Here is a 16,980-nt window from a genome sequence, read left to right as displayed (position 1 = left end):
GTGTTTAGGTTGATTGGCCGAATTCAAGCTGGCGTCTCACGGCGGAAGTGGAAGCGGTCGCTCGGCTCCATCGCCATCGCCGCCTGTCCTCTGGTCCACTCGTCGAAAACCAGGTGAGTCTGCTTATCTGCTTATCAATTATTTAATTATTTATAAATCATTTTCAGTTATTTATCATCAATTATTGATCTTATTAAAATATAAGTATTTCTCCACTCTGATAAGGGAACTACTCTTGAACTCTTTATCACCGGCACCTGAAGATTTTTAGAACCTGAAAATTTGTTGATTCTCCACTTCTGTCAATCTTTACAAAATATGTTGGTACTCTTTCCAAAAACACTGATTCAATTCGAAATTGAGCTATTTCAAAAATGAAGCTATTGAAACTGTATAAGTTGAAAGATCTCATTTGACTGCACAGAAGTTTGCCCTTCGAACGTTTGAAAGCGATGTTGTCGAGTTCAAGAACTGAAACTCATTTTGAGAGGAACGTACTCTGGAGTCTTGCACAAATCGCATTTCATTAGACTACACTCAACGCACTGTGCACTCAGTCGAAATGAAAGCAATTTTTGCAGAAAGATATAACGGGAGCCTGGGGTGGGAGTGAGACGGAGTGGGAGAGAAAGAGATCGAAAGGAAAAGTCGGCCTCAATTCAAATTGCTGATTACTTGGGAAAAGGTTGGCTGACGACTGCGATTTGAATCACCTCATTATAATCATTCGTCTCTCTCTTGCAGCCGTTGTTTTCTCATTTATTCATCTTGTGGAAAAATTGTCCTGAATATTAGGAGGTCGCTGCGGTATCATCGTGGTTCGTTTTCTCTGCAGAGGTTCATTATTTCGTCTACTAGTCTCGCCCAATTCTTCATCCCAATTCCATCATTATTGGCGCTTACTCAATTCAGAGCTCATAGACAATTTTCTGATCAGTTATTTTTCTCATTTGGGTTTTAGCAGACAAGTTGATTGAATTTCTACCTTTTTCAAGACATAATCCAATTTGATTCTCATCCTGATATCAATTTGCCATTAAAATGTCTTTTCCAAAAACCTTTTCTTGTCGTCTCATATTGCATAAAAACGTGTCTCCGAAATAGAATATTCCCTCTGATAAGATCATGATCATTCAAACCAAAAATATTTTTACAACTTTTAAATTTCTTTTATTTCTTTAATTTCAGTCATGGATTATCATAAGTAGCCTATTTACTATTAAATATTGATTACACTCATATCTAGGAGCATCAATACCAATTCAATATGGATATCAATGGGTGTCCATCAATCATCATCAACCAAACAATGGGCCTTCCAGTCTCTGAATGTGTGCACATTGTGAATACTTGACCAATATCTATTATTGTGTATTTTGATAGGTATTCTCATTCTGGAATTGTAAATACTGTATATAACTTTCAATGTACTTTTATCATGTACTCAGATCATAAATATGTGAGTAACTTAACTGCGAACTTTGTAATATGTATTTCATGTTACTGCATGCTACTACTGTATTCCACTTGATCGGTTTTCAAGACAAGTTGAGACTATATTTCCAGTTCGTAATTCTTAATAATTTCCTGCTGAGTAATCCTAACTTACTGTAACATTTTGTATTGCAACATTTTTATTGAAATGTATTGTAAGTAACACACATTTACAAGTTACATTTTTTCTCTCTTCCATGCATTTTCAAGCTCATATCGGTGTAGTGTTGCATCTAACAAGCTTACATTCTTGCCATTAACATTTTTCGTTTAGTCAATAATGTTGAGAGAAAATAATTTTAGAGAGGAAGTTGCCTCACTAGTGAGGTTGAGGAAAAATAGCAGCTGTCCGGGTGTACTGAGCTGCCTGCTGCCTGCTGCCTTCATCTCAGCACTTGCAACTCAATCCCGGTCTGCTCTTGTTTCAGAATAATAAAAATTCGTTTAGTATTCAATGAGGCACACGGGCTCTGCTCTTACGAGAATCTGCCACGCGAGGTTTATGAAATTCGTGTCTTTATTCCCTTGGCTTTCGGTAGCTTCTCGGTAAAGACGCAGAAAATATTAAATAAGACATTGTTGAAAGCCATTCGCGGAAAATTTCGTATTCAACCTTCGAAAGCCATTAATAATATCGATCCAAAAAATGATAATACTTCCTGTGCGTTAGAGAAAATGAAACGTCTGAGGCAAAAAATTTAACTTTGTCGCTGTAACTAAAAAGAACAAAATTATACTGAAAATTTAACTCTCTTCCAGCTTCATGTGATTACAATGTTTCATAGTAAATGCTTAGAAGTTGGTCCCCTACTCAAAACTTGTAAAGCGTAGTATAAACTTAGTTTTTGATAGGCACGAAAAGTGTATTACTTATATTACCGTACTGTATAAATAGATTACTCAAGACAAATAATAATGGAAAATCTATCAATCCCGCTGACGAATACGTGTTTAAATAATGAAGGTGGTTCAATAATAACTTTAACAATAATAATTTTTTGCAGTGTGATATAGAGGCTTCCCTTCAAAAAACAGCATTAACATATGTACAGTTCAAGACTGGAAAAGATAAAAATGTATTACTTAAGTGATTATCATTCTGTGATGTAATTTTATCTTAGCTAATAAGAGTCATTATTGTATGGCTTTCAGGTTACATTGTGTTTAATATTGTGATGAATCTTTCAAATAGATCTCATGAAAAGAGAGAAAAATTGTGATTACCTTTTAAAATGAAAGAATTTGCTAAAGGAATAGTTAGCGACCGAGCGATAAAGCTTACTTATCAATAACTGTATATTTGATAAGAGTACCGTTCTGTACTGAATATTTTTCTAGGAAAATTATTCAATAAAATTATAATTATTTTGCAAATAAAGCACAAATTATTTACGAATTGCTCATTGATTTTGAGGTTACACTTTGTTTACTATCGATCAGATGTTTTTAAAACAGTTCGAACGCAGCTGACTAATTCAAAGTATTGTCAAATGTCACGCTGGCTTCACGTAAGATATAATACCATCTCTAAAAATTAAAACTATCCATAAAGGATCAAGAATTTCAAATAAAAAAAAATAAAATGTATGTGTTATCGTTGAAATTATTTATTATTTAAGAAATTATATTATATGTCAGGTCTTATTGTAACTAAATAGGTCATAGCATGAAATTATATTATTGATAAAATGGCAGAAATTAATTATAACAGTCTCAAACCTAATAAAAATTGTATAAGAATATTAATTTATTAATGATTTAATTCAACTGAACCACATGGTAATTAAATCTCTTTGGCAGGTCTAAGCCAATCACAGTGCATAGAAATAGCACCAAGAAGGTGATCGTTTGAAAGCAACACATGTTAATCTATTATCAGACAACAACCCTGCCTTATCATTTACGCTAGCACATGTACATTGTATGAGAGGAACTATGTCTATAAGATTAAGCAGTTTTAAGAATTACATGAATTAAATTATTATTGTAATTAAAGGAATTGTATTCTACTGCTTGCCACTGACGTCATGTCTACGTCACAAGCGTTCTACCAATGGCAAATTTTTATGCAAATTATTACATCGAGATTCTGAGAAGCAAGGTCTAGCCTAGAAGCTTAGAGAAAAGACAGCACTTCCCTTTTGAAATCCTCACCGTGCAGATCTCTTTTTATAGTTACCAAGACCTATTTGTGAAAATTTCTTGTTCGATTTTAAATGTTCTATTTGTGAGCCGATATTTTAGGCCAATTTATTTGTTATTTGTAAATTTCTGTTTTCATCAATCGATAAATTTAAAAGTTTAAAGTAAATTATCCCTTAATTAATTCGGTGAAGGAGATATTTAAATTAAAATTCCCCACGTGCTGAAACCGAAGCCTGGATTGCTGCCGATCAAACGATTTTTGATCTAAAGAAGAAAACCACGACCGCCAAGGAAATTCACGTGAGTTATAAGTTTTAAAAGGGGCCCCAATCTACGCTTCGAAAATATTTCAGTGCAGAAAAACATAAATTTTTTCTTCGTTAAATTATTGGCCACGCCGACAAGCGCTTTTAGTTATTAAGAGCCTAAAATTTATTCATATTTAATTTCTAAGAATTTGTAGTTGATTAACTATCCTCCGCTGCCTGAACCACGACCCCGAGCAACTTTAAAATATATTTTGTAATTCATTTTTTTTTCACTATTTTTTCAAAACTGTTCAATTTTATCAATTGTAAAATTCTGTTGAATCACGCATGGTATCATGCAAGCACAAGAAAATTTTTAACTATTCTACTAATGCTAAATTATTATCAACCTGTAAATCAAATTCTGAATCTGCACTGTATGATTACATATTTTATTATAATATATTTCAGTTTTGTTAATTCGCTTTCTGAGTTCGATTATTTCTTAAGCCTGTCAATTATTGTGTCTGATACGTTCTATATCATCAAGAACCGATCGAATACGATCATTAGAATAATTGAATCAAGCTGGATATTGGAACAGGTCTAAGTGGATGTAGCGAGTGGGGTCAGATCGAGATATTTATTCTTTGTCCTTACCTGCTCATACATCAGCTTTTATCTGTTACCTACCTCGACTTTGGAGCGAATGCATCAATTGTACAGCAGAGGCAGCCATAGATCATATAAATTCCTACAATAGAGCTTAAAACCCGACAAGACTCTGTTCTCGAAATATATTCTGAACGATATTTGGTTCAAATACCGTATCTTTAATCCTTCGGAACTTATTAGAGACGCAGTCCCGTAAATTAGCTACATCGGGATTTTTGCTCGACCTGTATGATTTTGTATGCTCATTCTTCACAGGTAATAATTTTAAGGTATCCGTATTCAGTGTTTAGCGTCTGCTACACTACTTATAAAAATTTCATCATTATACAATCTGTCATTAGAAGAATCAAGGGTGAGCGAGCGTTTAGGCCTCCCGCGATTCCGACAATTGTATGAATCTTGTAGTGAATCAATCAGTCTGGTGTTCACTCAGCGTCCACACACGCATTGCAAAATTTATAGCCTCTACACCATTGACTCAGTACAAGATTCACCCTACATGTGTGAAGCCGTTAAAAAACGCACCACATGATTTGCCGGCCCAACGTGAGGCATTTAGATTCAGCACTACATGATTTGGCAAATCTCTCTACATATGTGAGGCGAGTAAAATACCGCACCACATGATTTGGCGCCCAACAGTGATAGGCATTGAAGAGGTGGATAATTGACTACGAGGATTATTTAGTTGCTCAGTATACTATAGCGCTGACAACGAGAAAATTTTTGAAAAATTCATGGTTGTGAATTTTTTCGAATTTAACATTGACTGTTCACTTTTATATAAAATAACAAGAAGTACCATACCCAATTTTTGAACGGAAAAGAAATTTATCGATTGATGAATTTTTAGAGAAAAAATCGAACTCAGAATTTTATTATCGTGTTATTCGAAAATTGGTCATACTATAAGTCATAGGTATAAGAGATATCATAAGAAAGGTCATATTATTTGAAGAATATTAGGTCTATATTGAAACAATTTATAAATATTTACAGAAAAGAGGATTGAAGTTATTTACATTTTTAAAAGTTTTTAAAACATAAAGAGGGAAGTAAAATTAAATCACGGATATATTGCGGAATAATTCAAACAAAACACTGCCCCTTTTATATAAAATTTTGCAAAGAACACTAGCCTATATATTGAATTGCGGCAAGAAATTATAAAAGTAAGATATTTATAATAATAGTAATAATAAATTATAAGAGGCGTACCTGTATTACCGCATAAGTGTTCACTGTGTATCCTGTATGTTCTTGTCATTTTTATGTTAACGATATTGCTAACTTGACTCATTTTATCACTGAACACATTGCTAAACCACTTTTTCTGTATTTCACTCACTACAAAGCTATCACAATTTCTATTGGATTTCTTATTAATTATTTTGTATATCACAACACTTTCACGTTTATTCACTGCACACTTTCGTTGCGCTATTTTTCCGCAAACTATGGCAGGAAACGACCAGGTCAATCCAAGTCTGTCGGACACCGAAGACATCTCACCCGATTGTTCGCCGCCATCCGCATCTGCCGCCGCATCCGCCGATTTCCATCCCAATGTACTGGATGATTTATCTTCGACGCAGGTGGAGGAGAGCTGCATTCTGGTGGGGATACGGTAGCCCAAGAGCCGAAGGATGAAACATCAGAAGAGCACTCAGTCGATGACGTCTCAGAAACAGGAACTCCCATTTCTCGCACCGTTGCTCGGATAAAAAACCAGCGGCTAACCGATAACCATGCACCCGCTCCCGCCATTGACTGGACCCTCATCCTGAAAGAAATAAGGAAAACCAATGAAGCAATAAATAAAACAAATGCAGAAATAAAAAACTTAAATGAAAAAAGCGATCAAACAAAGGAAGAATTAAAAGAAGACAACAAACAAACAAAGGAAGAATTAAAAAGGGAAGTTCAAGAAGCAAAGAAGGTAAATGAACAGGGTTTGGAGAAATTGAGTCAGCGAATGGATGGAGCATTCCGCGACACAGATAAAACCATCAAAAAATTAGCTGAGTGTCTGGATAAATCAATTTTAGAAACAAATAACCGATTGGATAGGATATCTGAAGATATGCATATGGGAAAAATCAGCGTCGAAGTCAGCATTAAGAAACATATACATGTGGAGAAGGATACAATAAAGGTGGTTAAAGTCAAACAAGCAAGCGAACATAACACATGTATGGAAAACCAACCCACCGAGAATGTCAAGACTGGAGTCGCGCCGCACCCCGCCGAATGCCGAGAGGAACCAGCCGACATCACCCGCCAGGCCGAGGACGACATCCATCAGGTAGAGGGACAGCCCGTACCACCGCGCGCCGGACACCAGGAGTCCAAGGACGTTGCCCGCCGCGTAGAAGAGCAGCCCGGACCGCCGACCGCCCACATCACCGTCCATCCACCGAGGACAGCGCCTGCAACATATAAACCCAGCATTCATGAAGATAGTCACCTAAACAATAGAAATGAAACAGAAACCCACAACAAATTGAAATCACAACTGAAAATAAAAACCTCTAAATCAAAACAACACCCAAGTAAAATAGCAGCTCCACGGAAAAGAAAAAGCATTGATAGAGTTTATCTACACCGCCGTCATGTAAGACTAAAATCGAATATCAAATTTCTCCCCGCCATGCAGAAAAGAAAAATAGTCTCTAGAAGAACCTACAACCACCGCCGTCATATAAGGCTGAAATCCTACATCAAATCTTTTACCAGCATTCAAGAAAACAGGAAAATAATATTAAGAAGAATCTATTCACACCGCAGTCATGTCCGGTTAAAATCAAGCCAACTGTACACCGCCATGCAGGAAAGAAAAATATCATCAAGAAAAACCCACAGACACCACCGGCATGTCAGGTTTAAAAATATCAAACTGCATGTTACCGGCAGACAAAGAGGAAACACGTATGTAAGAAGTGATTTACACCACCGGCACATCCGTTTTAAGCCAAGTTTGATAAAACGGATAGTTGCAAATTGGAAGGGAAACTTTGAAACAAATACCGAAATCAAATTTAGATGGGGGCTTAAGGAAGAAATAATAATCTTTTAATCAACTGGAAGCTACGTTGTGAATTACACAAATCATCAAACTTGTCATAATCACAGCCTACCCACCGAATCATATCTTTGCAGACTAGCATCTTTCTACTGCAGCCTAATCAACATAGCCTAAACTTCGCCGCATCTCAGCCAATAAGGAAATATATTAATTCACTTCAAATGAAGAAATCGAAATCAACTTTAACAACACAAGAAAATAAAACTACAAAACAATTCTAAAAATTACCAACCTGATCAAGCCATCCACCTCGTGTCAGAGTCATCACCGAAACAATCGCCTGGTATCATCTGCACAACTGAAAAATAGAAACAAGAATTATAGCATCCACGGAAAATAATTATAAATTAGAAATAACATGAAATTAGTAGTGAATAGGAGGAAAGAAAATAAACAAAGTTTATTTGAAAAAATGTGTAAATCTAACCTCGAAATACAGAATCGATAGAAAAATCTATTCAGAACCAAAGCCTGTTCGATAATTTTCTTCGTCCCACCAACCAATGTGTGCGAAATCACAGAGTCAATGTATAGAATCAAAGCAATATCGTTATTTAATTAATGTAACATATTATTTAATGTGGAATTATAAATAAAAAAAAACGCAACCAAAAATATATATTTATGTTAATTTGCACGAAATGCGCATGTTCTGTGTTATATGAATGTGTCTCTAAAAAACTCCAAAGAAAATGAAATTCTTACTTTCAAATGTGAAATTTATTACTGTTGCATCAAAAGATCATGAATTGTAATTCAAATTGATAAATATAATCTTAAGGACTTAATATTTGTAACCAACATTGATAAAAATCAAGAAAGCCATTTCAAGTGTAACCCTGTTTGTACGCAACGTACTAAGCGCAAATAAGCAATTGCTCGAGTCAAACGGTAGACGATTGTCAAGTCACCGAAGTAAAATCACACTCTCACCCAATTTATGTAAAAGCCAAACCAAAGAGTCGAAACTTGTAATAACTATGAAAAAATGATGAAAATCTATATTTGTTGCAAATACTGTTCAAATCTTAAGAAGTAATATGTGAAATCTTGTATATTTGTTATAGTTATGGGTCTGCTCATAAGCCACCCGTGAATGGAAGTTGTGGAGTTGTTTTAATGAAGGATCCAAAGAGACCTCATTAATTATTGTATTTCGATTGTATCCAATGGAAGGAACAATCAATTATTTATTTTCTCGTAGCCAAAAGTGCACGATATATTGTTTTTAGTGTTAAGTGTTGAGTTTTCGTAGAAGTAAGGAGATGAAATAGTGTATTCATCACAATATCGGATTTTTCAAATAGTCATTGTTTCGACTCGTCTCCCAATTACCTATTTAAAATATCCTGGGGGCTTTTGTGTGATGAATCTTTCAAATAGATCTCATGAAAAGAGAGAAAAAATTGTGATTACCTTTTAAAATGAAAGAATTTGCTAAAGGAATAGTTAGCGACCGAGCGATAAAGCTTACTTATCAATAACTGTATATTTGATAAGAGTACCGTTCTGTACTGAATATTTTCTAGGAAAATTATTCAATAAAATTATAATTATTTTGCAAATAAAGCACAAATTATTTACGAATTGCTCATTGATTTTGAGGTTACACTTTGTTTACTATCGATCAGATGTTTTTAAAACAGTTCGAACGCAGCTGACTAATTCAAAGTATTGTCAAATGTCACGCTGGCTTCACGTAAGATATAATACCATCTCTAAAAATTAAAACTATCCATAAAGGATCAAGAATTTCAAATAAAAAAAATAAAATGTATGTGTTATCGTTGAAATTATTTATTATTTAAGAAATTATATTATATGTCAGGTCTTATTGTAACTAAATAGGTCATAGCATGAAATTATATTATTGATAAAATGGCAGAAATTAATTATAACAGTCTCAAACCTAATAAAAATTGTATAAGAATATTAATTTATTAATGATTTAATTCAACTGAACCACATGGTAATTAAATCTCTTTGGCAGGTCTAAGCCAATCACAGTGCATAGAAATAGCACCAAGAAGGTGATCGTTTGAAAGCAACACATGTTAATCTATTATCAGACAACAACCCTGCCTTATCATTTACGCTAGCACATGTACATTGTATGAGAGGAACTATGTCTATAAGATTAAGCAGTTTTAAGAATTACATGAATTGAATTATTATTGTAATTAAAGGAATTGTATTCTACTGCTTGCCACTGACGTCATGTCTACGTCACAAGCGTTCTACCAATGGCAAATTTTTATGCAAATTATTACATCGAGATTCTGAGAAGCAAGGTCTAGCCTAGAAGCTTAGAGAAAAGACAGCACTTCCCTTTTGAAATCCTCACCGTGCAGATCTCTTTTTATAGTTACCAAAGACCTATTTGTGAAAATTTCTTGTTCGATTTTAAATGTTCTATTTGTGAGCCGATATTTTAGGCCAATTTATTTGTTATTTGTAAATTTCTGTTTTCATCAATCGATAAATTTAAAAGTTTAAAGTAAATTATCCCTTAATTAATTTGGTGAAGGAAATATTAAATTAAAATTCCCCACGTGCTGAAACCGAAGCCTGGATTGCTGCCGATCAAACGATTTTTGATCTAAAGAAGAAAACCACGACCGCCAAGGAAATTCACGTGAGTTATAAGTTTTAAAAGGGGCCCCAATCTACGCTTCGAAAATATTTCAGTGCAGAAAAACATAAATTTTTTCTTCGTTAAATTATTGGCCACGCCGACAAGCGCTTTTAGTTATTAAGAGCCTAAAATTTATTCATATTTAATTTCTAAGAATTTGTAGTTGATTAACTATCCTCCGCTGCCTGAACCACGACCCCGAGCAACTTTAAAATATATTTTGTAATTCATTTTTTTTTCACTATTTTTTCAAAACTGTTCAATTTTATCAATTGTAAAATTCTGTTGAATCACGCATGGTATCATGCAAGCACAAGAAAATTTTTAACTATTCTATTAATGCTAAATTATTATCAACCTGTAAATCAAATTCTGAATCTGCACTGTATGATTACATATTTTATTATAATATATTTCAGTTTTGTTAATTCGCTTTCTGAGTTCGATTATTTCTTAAGCCTGTCAATTATTGTGTCTGATACGTTCTATATCATCAAGAACCGATCGAATACGATCATTAGAATAATTGAATCAAGCTGGATATTGGAACAGGTCTAAGTGGATGTAGCGAGTGGGGTCAGATCGAGATATTTATTCTTTGTCCTTACCTGCTCATACATCAGCTTTTATCTGTTACCTACCTCGACTTTGGAGCGAATGCATCAATTGTACAGCAGAGGCAGCCATAGATCATATAAATTCCTACAATAGAGCTTAAAACCCGACAAGACTCTGTTCTCGAAATATATTCTGAACGATATTTGGTTCAAATACCGTATCTTTAATCCTTCGGAACTTATTAGAGACGCAGTCCCGTAAATTAGCTACATCGGGATTTTTGCTCGACCTGTATGATTTTGTATGCTCATTCTTCACAGGTAATAATTTTAAGGTATCCGTATTCAGTGTTTAGCGTCCGCTACACTACTTATAAAAATTTCATCATTATACAATCTGTCATTAGAAGAATCAAGGGTGAGCGAGCGTTTAGGCCTCCCGCGATTCCGACAATTGTATGAATCTTGTAGTGAATCAATCAGTCTGGTGTTCACTCAGCGTCCACACACGCATTGCAAAATTTATAGCCTCTACACCATTGACTCAGTACAAGATTCACCCTACATGTGTGAAGCCGTTAAAAAACGCACCACAATATGTAATGGAATAAGCCTGATATATATGTTTCACATCTCTATAAGTCAATAATAGTCAGAATTATCAAAAATAGTAGTTGCACAGTAGTATTAATACTAATGTACAGAAGTCTGAAGCTCAAAAGATTTTCTACCTTAAGTCTTATAATGAATTAAATGAAAATTGTTGTAAGAGAATCGCCTATGTAAGTTACTGCAGTATAATGACGTTAATGAATATTTTTCCAAATTCTCATCTTATTACAGAAGAAGCTTCAACATAGCCTAATAATATTATTGTCGATGCTAAAGTGCAGAGATTCTTTGAAATCTCTTCCACTTTTAATCTGTAACAACATGCGCGGCAGATTCGTTACAATTTTATATTGTTGTCAAGAACCGTTAAGCCCACACAATCTGATAGCTCGTTTTGATGTAATAGCTTGCTGAGTGACTCCTTCTCATGCCCCTTTCCAGCATCTGAATCATTCATTGTCACTCTACTCCATAGTACTCTCTCACACACACACGTCGCCTCCTACCAACCACACAATGAAGCAAGCTGTGTTCCGGCTGGATGCTGACTCGTTCTAGTTTATGAATGAGTTAGAAGTTGGAAGCATGAATGAAATGAGGGCTTTCCGTGAATGGACTTTACTGTATCCCCTCCAACAATAAACGCCCTCACAAAAACTCATAAGATAAACTTGCCAGCCTACGCCACTTATTCATGCTCTCCATCTCCCTCATACACATCCTGTTGTAACTGCTATCCTTCCTCTTGAATGCAAAACAATTTTTAATTGATAATTATGATTTGCTTCGATGCTCACACAAACAATAATAATTAAACTCTTCAATCCTTACTAACCCACGTTGATCAGAAGTCATATTCATCATAATATCAATATTAGTTGAAGCTGAGAAGTGATGCTCGTTTCCCACAGATTTTCGTAAGACTGCATACAAGAACAAATTAATGTTGTGAGTGTGGGAGTAAACATTTTTTTCATAAATTTTTGTGAACTTGTTAAAAAACATTTAAAGATCTTGAAAAATGATTCTGTTTGTTAGTATAAATGAAAGTTCAACGAGATTCAATCTATTTGGTCAGAGATCTTTATTGTGGGAGAAACTTTTACTGTTCAAGATTACAATATTCCAATCAGTTTATGTAGCTCTGAAGCGTTGTGGTCTTTCTTGCTGTTAATGTCGTTCATGTTCTGGGTGCTGATCCTAAGTTCAAATAATCCTTCATTGGTGATAATCCTTCATCAAATAATTTTCATCCACATTCATTCAATCCTTTTCAATTTTGCTTTCAACATCTTCTAGTATCCTCTCTTCCCTCTCGTTCATTTCAAAGGCAACAGATAACAAAGGGGTTCAAATTGATGTCATATAGACATAATCCTGCAGATTAATGTAAATTTCATACTTGCTTTTTATTCATTGCCATAAGAAACGTGAGAGTGAAAAAGGATTAAAATGATTATGAGATAAAAAATATGAGATAAACAATATTTTTTCAACTCACGAAATATATTAAAAAATCCACAAAATTCAGAAGAAAGAAAATCAATTTGAGCACCAGTCTAAATCGAGGTAATATTCACATTAACATTGACAGTGATTTAATGATGGAGTCAATGCAGGATCTCACGTGTATTAAGGTTTAATGGCTTCTGTACATTATAGTTTGAAATAATTACGATAGAGGCGTATTTCAATTCTCCAAGTCTGTCCTAATGGCAAATCGTGGTGTGTACACTTCTGTATGCGAAGCAATAATAGAGGAAGACATTAATTAAAATCCAAATTGTGAGACCGTGAATATCCCAGCTTGACCTTCGTTATTGCATGAGAATTGAATGCGACGTCCATTAAAGCGATTATGCACGCTAAATTTTTCAGTCAATGCGCTGTACTTGTTTTGAAATTCAAAAACCTTCGTGTCATAAGATGATCATTGTTCCAAGGTGAGAGAGAGAATATTACATACTTAACGCCGATGCTGCATCTATTGAAACCAATGTGAAGGTCTCTTGTAGCTTGTGTTCGAAACTATTCAAATTATTTTATGTATTCCATTGACATCTATTGTTTTACTGCGAGCTAAAATATGGATTATCTCACATTTTACATATATTTTCATCATTGGAATGGTTTTGCTAATTCCATTTGCATGTGGGATACAGAGAAATCTTCTCAAACATGAGCGTGAATTTAAAGTTTCTCACTATCTACTTATATTTTTATGGCACAAAAGGTTTTGCCCAACTTCGTCAGTATACTCAAATATTAGCATTTCATAATATTTCATATAGTTATCACTGCCATATTATTATAGTTACTCCTCAGGGCCATATACACTATCCACGTTTAGTGTTGAACCACGTTTACTTTGTAGATATGGTTGCATCATAATATGTTCATACGGAGTTTTAACGATCAGCTGACATTTCTCCGTTCAAATTGACTGTATCTATCTGCTTACGGGCCTTATTGTCTTATCTCTCACAATCAAAACTGTAAACATGTAAAACTGTAAAACATACAATACATCCGGTTATATAACCGGAAATGAATCAAAGATTCCCCCCTTCAAATACTAAACTCATTCATTTCGATTAAAACAATTATTATCTTGTAAATAATGTACACATGCAGATAATGGGGATGATCTAAGATTTCCCAAGCTGTATATTGTGACGCACTCAATAAGAGACATGATCAAATAAAGAGAGAGGGTGAGAGAAAGAGAGAAAGTGAGAGAGAGAGAGAGAGAGAGAGAGAGAGAGATTGAGACCAGACGACAGAAAAGGGATGTCCGCATCCCACGCCTCTGGCTGACTGCTTGTCCCTACTGAAGTCAAGTCCATAATACAACATTCAAGTACTATTACTGCTTTCTTTCAAGATTACTTCTCACTCCTCTATCACTCCGCTTCTCTCTCTTCATTTTGCTTCTATCTCTCTGTCTTTGAATGAGTCAACAAAACAAAGGTGTGTGGAGCAGAACGATGCTTCAGTACGTACTATCATGTGGCATGAAACTATAATGACCATGAACTAAACCAGTGTTTATACTAAAGTAATTTGTATTTAAATAGCCTGTTAATGCGGCCATGAAGTTACATAATTATAATGTGTAATATTACTGTGTCATATTGAAACAATATAACAGTGTTTGATTATTATCCGCTCATGTTGCCCATATAAGTGTGAGTGTGTGTGGGTAATAAGTTGAGGGGTGTAACTCTCATTGCCAGAGAAAAAGGAATCAAACCAATGTCAGGATCAGCAATAGTTCTTATCGAGAGTGTCCATTCAAATTTGCCTCCTCCAACTAGTGACTACAATTTTTATACGTGATATCGCACTATCGCAATTTTCTATCGTATGCGTATGCTCCAGATAAGATATGTAATAATTATGTCTATCTCCTCTATTCAAGGTACTAATACGAAATTTCTATTCTCACTGGCTGGTCAAAGTAGTTGGAAAAAAGAAAAACTTGAGTTATCCAACGTGTAAGAAATCATGCAAGCACATTAGATAAGGATGAGTGAGAATGATAAGTGAGTGAAGGCAACGTGTGTTACAGAACGTTTCACAAAATCTAAACGAACTGATAACTAATTGACTGTAAATAAGCTATATTTAATAAGCGACCCATTATCTTATTAAATTTTTAACGAGGATTGCCATCTGTCAGATATCAAATTGGTTCAGTTTAAATGGGATCCACTATCTATAAAGCTTAGCCAATTCTAAAATGCATTAGAAGTATCGAAGTAACTTTAAAAAATGACTAGTAAAGTTATTCCATGCTTTATTATAAATCTCATTTTCATTTGTGAATTATTGAGTTAATGATTTCTGAAATGTTTGTATTGGGAAGAGATCTTCTAAAGCTCTTTCAATCAAGAGGCACAAATTGTCTTATATGCAAAATATCTAACTTTCATAATTCAATAATAAGTCTACAATTTTCCTTAGTTCAAATCTCAGAGTCCTATTCAAATATTATTAATATTAAGAATGTACAAACGCGTCACTCATTATATTAGAGCGAGTAAGATACAAGTGACGACCCGTTTAAGTCCCTCTTCTGAAGTTGACCTCTAATACATGAAAATATATACCAAATAAAATGTATTCAATAGTGATACAGTTGCCTCATACAATAGACTCAATATACCCCAAATACCAATATACCTCATCTATAACTAATAGTCAATAGATATTCTTCAGTTTGCTCCAAGTAGTATGAGTGAGGTAGCTGATGATTTCGTCACTGAGACAACAGCACAGAATAGATACAGAATGGAAACTTGTAATCAATCGCCTATCTTACCAATGCTTTTTACATGACCCCAATACTAAACACGTCACGTGACCTTGGGAAGTTCCAATCCTGGTCTTCTGATTGGCTCGTGGCAGTGAATGAGATCAATTGATCCGGATCATTAAAGTGATCCGAACCTACAATCAATACTATTACAATGCGGCGCTTTCTAACAAGATGGCGGATTTTGGCGTCAGGGTATAGCCAAGTTTCCGTACTGTATGTATACTGTGACAACAGTGTTCAATCTGTATGCCGACCCCATAAAACTACTGACGCACTTTGAGAGAGGCGAGCAATTTTTCACACCTCATGGATACTTTTTTTTCAATAAATAAAACAATCTAAAACTTCAACAGAACAATACAATTTAATTATGTACAATGTTGATTTTTATGACTTTGCCACTGGAGCAACCCCATTAGATCCAGTTTTTCGCTAATCGCAATCACATCACAATGAACAACTATTTTCAACTTAACATAAATACGAGTTGTGTATTTTTTGAAGAATGCACAATATTCTACTAGTAGTTCTATGAACAGTAGACCTCACGCAGTATTCTCATCCACAAGTACCTGATTGAAACTATAGACCTTATGGAAATACAGCAATAGACTGGCTTCTCCACACATCTGTGTAATCACTTGTCAGCTGATTTATGATGAACAATTCTATAGTCTGATTTTTACTCTAATATTAGCGTATGAAGGAGGCTCCTTTTTCCTTTTATATTATCCTTGAAATGCAAAATTTCCAAAAACATTGTATATACGTCGACGCGCAATTAAAAAAGGAACATACCTGTCAAATTTCATGAAAATCTATTACCGCGTTTCGCCGTAAATGCGCAACATATAAACATTCAAACATTTAAACATCAAGAGAAATGCCAAACCGTCGAGTTGAATCTTAGACCTCACTTCGCTCGGTCAAATAAGTATAATAAGTTTTTTGACTAGTAGGATATGACATTGAGTATTTTGCGGCATGTTTGAACATCCTTACATCATCTCTTTGTCAAATCCATGACCATAATAATAATGAAGTATAATAAATGATAGTAGTAGTGACAATGGCATTATAGAACGTTGAACTTGCTCTCTACTCCTTAGTTTCTACATAATTATTAAAAAGTATGCGAGTATGATCATAATATACGTGGACATGTATGGTCATAATATAGTAGGAGAGTGAGCGATGTGACCGTAGTG

The 16,980-nt window shown here is 34.6% G+C and overlaps 1 protein-coding gene across 2 annotated transcripts in view; it reads left to right on the top strand.

Annotated features, from left to right (window-relative positions):
* Positions 1 to 16,980, top strand: part of LOC111045654 (dual 3',5'-cyclic-AMP and -GMP phosphodiesterase 11) — a 169,553-nt gene that overhangs the window by 45,057 nt on the left and 107,516 nt on the right. For both annotated transcript variants that reach the window (XM_039441487.1, XM_039441468.1), the window contains exon 2: positions 9 to 113. The gene's annotated coding sequence lies outside the window, so the exon portion shown is untranslated. The remainder of the gene's footprint in view (positions 1 to 8; positions 114 to 16,980) is intronic.

Source organism: Nilaparvata lugens, chromosome 1, assembly GCF_014356525.2.
Source record: "Nilaparvata lugens isolate BPH chromosome 1, ASM1435652v1, whole genome shotgun sequence".
In the NCBI taxonomy this organism is placed as follows: Eukaryota; Metazoa; Arthropoda; class Insecta; order Hemiptera; family Delphacidae; genus Nilaparvata; species Nilaparvata lugens.
The sequence above is the reverse complement of the archived record's forward strand: the minus strand, read 5'-3'. Positions and strand labels throughout refer to the sequence as shown.